This window comes from Odontesthes bonariensis, chromosome 4, assembly GCF_027942865.1.
Source record: "Odontesthes bonariensis isolate fOdoBon6 chromosome 4, fOdoBon6.hap1, whole genome shotgun sequence".
Taxonomy (NCBI): domain Eukaryota; kingdom Metazoa; phylum Chordata; class Actinopteri; order Atheriniformes; family Atherinopsidae; genus Odontesthes; species Odontesthes bonariensis.
The window spans coordinates 22632194-22640600 of NC_134509.1; positions in this window are offsets into that span (position 1 = coordinate 22632194).

Sequence of the window (8407 nt, forward strand, 5' to 3'; positions counted from 1 at the left end):
GAAGCGAGTTCAGATTCCGTACAGCCAGAAGGACAAAAGAGTCCCTCAGTCTGCTTGTCCTCGCTTTGAGGCTCCGGAGTCTCCGTCCAGACGGCAGCAGGCTGAAGAGGCCGTGTAGAGGGTGGGTCAGGTCACCCAGCTATCATTGGGCAAGACGCAAGATACAACCTGGACGGGTCAACATAACAGGGCCAACAAAGAACCAAACAACCGTATACACTCATACTCAACCCAATGTTTAATTTAGGATCACCAATTAACCTATTATGTACGTTATTGGACAGCGGAAGGAAGCCAAAATACCCAGAGAGAACCCACATCAGGAATCTTTTTGCTGTGAGCTAACAATGCTTACCACTATGACAACATTTCCCCCACTATGACATGTTTGCTAAATAGCCTAAACACAGACACGGGTATCTCGATGAGCAGATATCTGCTTATCAATCTGGTACTTCAATTCCTGACCCAACTTTCTATGAGGAAACAGGTACACAACACTGGTTAATCTGAAATTCCCCCAAAAAATAAATTTAGGGTTTAATTGTTCATCTTTGCCAATTCAAGACAAATTACATGAAGATAATACTGAGTCTTACAATGCACAAGATGAGATAGTCCTGCTTTTATAACAAGGCTGATTTGCAATCAATGCACATTCCCAGCACCTGTCAGCTTTGAAAAATGAACTGATAAGCTCAAAGGAGAATTCTGATGCTTTGGGAAATTTGGAACCAGTTCTCAAGTGGCTCTGGTTCTCAACTCCCATCTCTGTGGTGGTGTTAGGCACCATTTACTGGAAGGTGGAATTGTAAGAATTTAAATTTATCTTGGCATGCCTTAATTCATGAGCATTACAATGAAGAGGTAAAATTAGTTTGGCGTCAAACACTATCCAAACATGCATAACAGAGGTGGAATCAATATAAAAGTAGTCATATTTATTCATTATATTGTGTTTTTTCCCCTTTTCATCACTGTCAGTAGAATAACATACATGAGCCATCAAAGTAGCCTCTGAGCTTATTTGTTGCTATTTATTTGATTTTCTTTTGATTTAGTGATTTTGTGTTAAGGCTGTGTCGATGTCAAACTCTCTACACAAGATAGTATGCAGTCTAGAGAAAATTAATATAGTTTTGTTTATAGAGATTTCTCCCTTACTTATTTCACAACTCTTTTAATTACAGTCTGTGCACTGATGTTAGTGACATTAATAATACACCATTATTTTGTACTGGCATCCAAAGCAGGCACTTATGTAGAAAAATTATATCTATAGGTAAATTTTACAGTTCCGCTATTCATAAATTGAATCGTAATTTTAAAATGCAATTATTCATATTTAAAACTAATGAAGAGGGATGTTTGAACCACACCTTCATTCAGAACTCGACTTTGAATTATATAATGTAAAATGTTCTATATATTTAAATGTGTGAACAAAATGCATGTTTTTCATACTTTCAACTAACAGATTTTTATTCGTAGGATTTTCTTGAAACAAAAACTCTTACAAATAGCTGATTTAATGTGTTTTAAATGTTGTCTTCTGGACGGCCATCTTCTCACTGTACGTCTTCTTTCAAAGATCACATATCTCTATCAGGTGCATTGGTTTATTAGTAGTTTCCTACATTTTACTGGTCATTTTTATACCTTAATATTATTGTTTGATTTTATGGGCTGCCAGTAATGACATCTGCCTTAGGCTCTGCATTGACTTTATCCAGCACTGCTGACCATGATTTGAGTAGATTATGTCCTCGTCTAATCAGCTTTGTTCTGATTAAAGAACAAAAAGAGTTGTTTGCAGATTTTTGCCCTTGAGTTTGAAAAATGTCATTTTCCACCCAGTTGTACATCTGCTGTTCCCTGTTGCTGAGCAGCAAAACAGCTCACATTATTTTCAGTCTGGGGCTCATGTACACTCCAAAAAGGTAAAGAATATGGTTTGGATAGATGAGGAAAGAAATAAAGATAAAGACTGGTGTACATGGATAGATGAAAAGAAGATGGGGTGCTGGGTGAAAGGGGAAATAGAAATGGATACATGATTAGATGGGGGGGGGGGTTAGTGGCATCTATAAATAGATGAATAAATGGATGCATGGCTGGTTGCTGAATGGATGGATGGATGGATGGATGGATGGATGGATGGATGGATGGATGGATGGACGAATGAATGGGTTAGGGAGATGAAAAGCCTTGAGGTGAGGATAGATATTAAAAGATGAATGAATACAGAGCAGCTCCCTCTCTGCACCTCTCCTTTTCCTTTCCCCCAGCTTTCTCTCTCTTCTTTTAGTCTACATTTCACTCCATCATTGTTTCTTCCTCTCTGTTATGGACTCTCTCCCTCTCCTATTCTGACCAGATGAGTAATAGCTGTGGGGCTGGGGTTTGACTGATTAATGCACTCAAAGAGCCCAGGGAGGTGGAGCACAACAAACAGATGGGGGGAGGGGGGGGAAAGAAGAAGGGGAAAGATTGGAGGGAGTCGGTGAATGAGTGTGTGCACGCACGTCAGTGTGCACACTGAAGTTGAAACCTAATGCTGCCATTCGGAGGCTGTTGCATCAAGTGGCTTGATTCTCAAAAGGGTGAACACTTCCCTCATCAGTGGAAGTGTTCTTGCTTTTCCAGTTTAGGACAATCACATTCACTCATACTGTATGACCAATCAACCAGCAGCAGAATTGCTGAGAGGGAGCAAAAGGAGAGATGTCCAGAAAGTGAAAGAAAAAGAGTAAAAAAAAAGCTATATAGTGTACAAAGACGAAGCAACACGGAGCTTGTGTAGTTTTTTACTTTTGGGTTGAGTAGGTGCATATAACATGGGAGAGTGACTGCTGCCTGCATGATCTCTAAATACACTGTCTTTGCCACCTCCTCTTCTTAATGTAACTCCCCCTTTCTCCAGCTCATCTCTGGAAGCCCTAATGGCTTTCTTCTGTCGTTTTGCGCTCTGTCGCATCTTAATGATGCAGTAACGATGCATCAAACAGGGAATCGGACCCCCACCTGCCATTTGTTGATTGCTTTTGCATTCAGAAAATAGAAGGGGAGACCCTCCCTTCCATGTTTTAGCATTAAATTCTGGAATTAATTCAATCAAGCCCTTAAGGTTAAACTAAGATTAATGAGCCATGGCCAAGATTTCTGTATTGCCATTAGTTAGCCTGTTGGTCCTTGCTTGATGTACTGGAAATAGTCTTCTATGTGTTTAAAAGTAAATGGCTTTGACTTTGAATAACTTAACATGAGAATCGACCACTTTTGAGCAAGTTACACATGTCTGAACTGTTGTTTATTGCTATTTCGGCGGCGGATTCAATGAAAAATTACTAGGAGAAAAAGCCTGATGATAAATTATTATTTTTGGTATAGTATTTCTTTTTATACATAAACTTGTTGTTTATTTTGTTTAACTAAAATGCTAAATACAAATGATCGGGGTGGTCAATCACTCAGTCGTGACCAAAAGTTAGCCCGAGTCTCTCTTCTCCTATACACACTCATTAGCAGCTTAATCACTCTTTCAGCTCAGTCCGTGTCATTATAAACTTGCTTGTTTGTTGTAGGAGTAGAGTCCTTCCAGTAAGTTTCCAACCAATCACGCTTACTGCATGCCTTTACATCCCTAACTGGCTTTCTCTGGCAGTAGTCAATGAAGGAAGCGGCTTTCAATTCAAATGAGGAGGCATATGAAACAAAATCTAAATGAGAAAGTGAACATAAGTTCATTCTCCCCGTAAGGAACATAATTATAAGGAACCCTTTACACATGAAGCAGCTCAGTTTTTTTGTAGTGTATTTTCAGACCTTTTTTCAAAATGCAACATAAGGGATGAACATGACCTGATAATATCTCCGGTGAGACACCACCTGGCACTGGTTTAATTGGGAGGGCCTATCCTGTGCATCAATATACTAATAATGTGGAGAGGTGCTCAACTCCTCAAAAGTCATCTCCATTTATATGAATGTTGCAGGAAACAATAATACTGGCAACAGTATTATTGCAAATATGGGTGGCTTGACCAACTCAACAGCCTGATGTATTCATGGTCATAGCTAATCTAACAGGAAGATAAATAAAGCATGTTTTCAACTGGGCAAACATGGGCAAAATAGAAAAACCCAATCGAACAAAATAACAACAAGATTTTAGCTAACACGAATGTGTCTATTGTTACTTACTTGCCATTTTACAAGATACAAGCAAACTTGAGGAAAAGCTGAGATTTGAAGTTAGATGGCGAGTTACAATTTAACTGTTAGGTTGGTTTGGTCAAAATATCAGAGAAACTCAATCAACACCATGGCTAAATAATGCAACCCAGCTTAAATTCTGTCTGTTTTTATTAATAACAGTCTATTTTAACACAACAGAATGTAAATTATTCCCCTTTTAATGTCATTATCAAAACATTGTCCATAGATTCTAAGTAATTCGTCTTAATATTTTCTCCTTCTAACTGCACCATTCCTATATTTGATGCTGTTACATATCTAGAGAAGTCTGATCTACTATTACACAGTCAGTGCACTTATAGTTTATGGTTTGTCAAATAATAAATCACAGGTATATTCCTCAGTTTTCTGCAAATGTTGGCTTCTGCATTTAGAAATATTTTGCTTGTCCTTATAGCTGATGTGCACATATGTGCATTCGGTGCAAACCCCAAAAACAAAGAGCCTGAGCCAATCCTAATTTAACACTAACCTTAAAACCAAGGAAATAATCTTTAGGTATTAGATTGACAAACTATAGATAAGTAGCCAGTAGAATGGTAATGGGATGCAACTGAAGATGTTTTGCCATTAGTCGTGTTTTGTAATAAAATTCTATTATCTTAGACGATTGTTATGATTTGGCTGATGATTGAAACAGATATTTTGATGCCAATCCAGGTTGATGAAGTGATAGTTAAATATTTTTTTCTTCAAATATCAGTGGCATCTAAAATTGTAGCTCTTGTTACTTTGTGTTCTGGATTCTGTAATGATGTGAAATCTCTCTTTGATCTACTGATACCGATGTGACTGTTTTTCACAGGACTAAAAATTGGAAACAAAACTACAGGAAGTTGAAGGAAAAGTGTAATTGGTAAACCTGTTGTCAAGAGATACAAAAGCACATTTTAGTTTTATTGTCACCTGAAATCAAATACTCTGGGCAATTATAATTCTGATTGCTTTATTAAGTGTGAATTTAAGTTTTCTTAACCATGTGCAAAAGCAATATTAAGTTTATAAGAATAAAACCAGCAACTCATGTGTCCATCAGTCATTCCAGCTCAGACCACAATCTAAAATGATAGAAAAATACTTGACTGGCCATTTGTTTTTAAATCTTTACATTTCCATTAACTACAGTTGGACCGTAGACAGTTTGTAGGCTACTGATCTCTCTTTAGGCACAATCTTGTTGCAAATTGTTTTGAACAGCCGGAGTTGTTAAAACACACACTTTAGAGCTCATTAAATGTCACATTTTCAGCTATATGGGTTCCAAAACAAAAGGCAGGAAAAGTGTCACGACAGCAAAATGGATGTTTATATACATAATAACAGTTTTGAAAAAAGTAGAGGTAAGTAAGAAAATAACTATACAAAGAAAAATAGCAATTCAATTAAAGTTCAGTGTGACTTAAGAGTTCTTTTCATCCCTTTTCTGCCAATTCCAGCATTTGAAACTTAAATACAGTAATGACTAATTCTCTTCCTTATTTAATTCATTTTTCTTGCTTCTCCTCGTGGCTTATAAAATGTCTCAGTAATCCCGTAAGAACTATATCTTTTTATACATTATAGTCAAATTAAATCCAATTAGAGAAATGCGTCTGTTAAAAATAGAACTGAAGACGATAGGTTCAGAGGGAAATAATTTAGAAGACATGATTGTCTAACATCACTGTGTCCTCTCATTCCCTGATTCTTATCCAAAATAGAAAACCTGTCTTGTGGATGGAAACAGCTCTACAAGTTAGTGGTGCTTTTATGGTGATCTCTCTTTGAGGTGTCAATTGATGGATGGGGATAAAAACAAAGTGTTAGAAATTGTCAAAAAATGATGTAGCACAGTTTGACAAAGAGTCACAGAGGATGAGATCATTTAAAAAGACAATTGAGTGTGATTTTGTTTGTTTCTGTGTATGTGTATGTTTTTGAGCACATACAGTTGTTTTTGGGGTTATTTTTCAGCTTGGACTTATGCTCATTTTGACCCTCTCATTTCAGAGCAGGAATTCCTTGGTTATTCCCTCACATTTTGTTACATTCTGGGTAATGTTAGCTCACTGCTAAGGCTTTATTTCTGTGGGTTGGGGGTTGAGAGAGTTGGGGGTGAAGATGCCCTGGTCTGCCAAGATGGTGTTGGATCCTTTAGTGACATCCCTGACCCTCTGTGCTCAAATAGCATGGTGCCATGACTGACCAAAACTTAAAAAAAAGCAGGATTATGTGAAGACAAGAAGGAGATAATACTTTCACTGTTCTGTAATGTATATGAGAAGAATAAAACCTGCCTTCTCTTTTCTCTCTGTCATCCATCTAACCAACACCCCCACCTCTCTGTCTTTCACCCTCTTTCATCAGATGTTTCCATTTCACATGTGTGGGTTTCACTCAGAACACCTGTTAACTGTTAACCTTGCATCTCTAACTCCAAAGATCCATCATTACCCCGAGTGAGCACATACGAGTGTAAACAGGACTGTTTGAAATGCTGCCATGTTATTATGAACCACTTGGTGGCACTGTGGTATTGGACCCAAACAATAATTATGTTAATTTTCCTTTTCTAGTTTTTAGTAGTTTTAATCACAATGCCCAAAATTACTGGGCAGTGTGAGATGAGCAGGAGAGGTAAAGGGGTTAAAAAGACAGGAAATTTGAGGTGAAGAGGAAGGGTGGATGGAAAAAACAGTGGAATGTTCTAGGGGGCTTTGGCATATCCAGATACACACAAAGGAAGCAAAAATGAGGAGGAGATATGAGACATTTTGCAGCATAGCCTAAACCCAATTTCCTTGCCTAAGCCCTAGTGTCAATTTTAAAGTACAAGGGATGTTGAAACCTGGGTGATATAACATAAAAGCAGTGCATAACCATGGCTACCCGCTTTCAAAATGCTACATCTCTAATAAGAGCATGCACCAAAGCTCCCTTTTATGGCAGATATTTAGATGCTGCACTCTGCAATTAACTGTCATTCCCTCTGTGTCTCAATTCCAAAGAGATGAAAATGGCAATAATAATCCTCAATTAATACTTTCCGCATTCGTGATCACTGAACAAGGTTTTATGTATAAAAGGGTTCAAATTAAACTTTTGCCTCTTTTTAAAGTCTATTTATCTATGGATGATGAGCGTACAGCTCCAACTCACACAAGCAAGCTGTAGGAGTACAAGGATTATATAGCCTCCTTAAAGAGTCACACTGCTTTAGACCCTAACTTAATTTTAATCAGACTGTATTCATTGTTGAGGGAAGGTTTCTCATCAGTCTTTAAGAAAAAATAAGCAATTACAATTGCTGCACACGTCCAGTGAACACGAAGCAACTTGTTGTTTCTGGTCACCCACTGGTGTTTTTCCTTTTGTGTGTGTGTGTGTGTGTTGAAAACAACTGCCTGTTGAGAAAAAGTGATGCATGGAAGAGAGGTCTGAACTTTGATAGAAAAATAAATAAATTGCAGCTGGTGGAACAAAAACAATTCATGAAAAGAGACAAACACAATTTGTGAACCAATACCTCCCAAATTTTGCAGAACTTAGTCTTTTTAAAGAGGTAGATGTAACACATATAAATATACCTTTAAGTTTTATATAGAGATTATAACAGTAAGAACAGAATCTATACATATTTTCCCTGGAAATAAGTAAAAGAGGGGATATTTGTTTGATTGTTAAAGTAACACTAGAGAATCTGGCAATTATTGCTGTTTGGCAATGCCTGCAGTTGTTAGATGCAATTGTACTAAGGTAATATCTCCATCTGAACCCTTTACATGCACAGTCATTTATAAAAAAAAATTGTTGTGCTAAAAAGGCATTCAACGACACCTCTAGAAGCCAGAAATGATAAGGCAGAATAATGATACAGGACCTAACAAGAAGCACATTTTTATAAAGATATAAAAATAAAAAACAACAAAAAGAATATAAATGTTCTTGTCTTTTATGGTTTGCTTTTCTTCTTCTGTTCGAATGTGACATATATGTAAAATAATTATTTTTGCAATGTAATTCACATTGTATAAACTGTATTACATTGCTACACATTGCATTATTCCAGACTTTGGAGTGAAATTTGCAAAAAACAAACCAAACCCTTCCACTTAAGAAGATCTTATTACATGCAACTCTGAAACGAGCACTTTGGTTGCTGAGTGAAGCA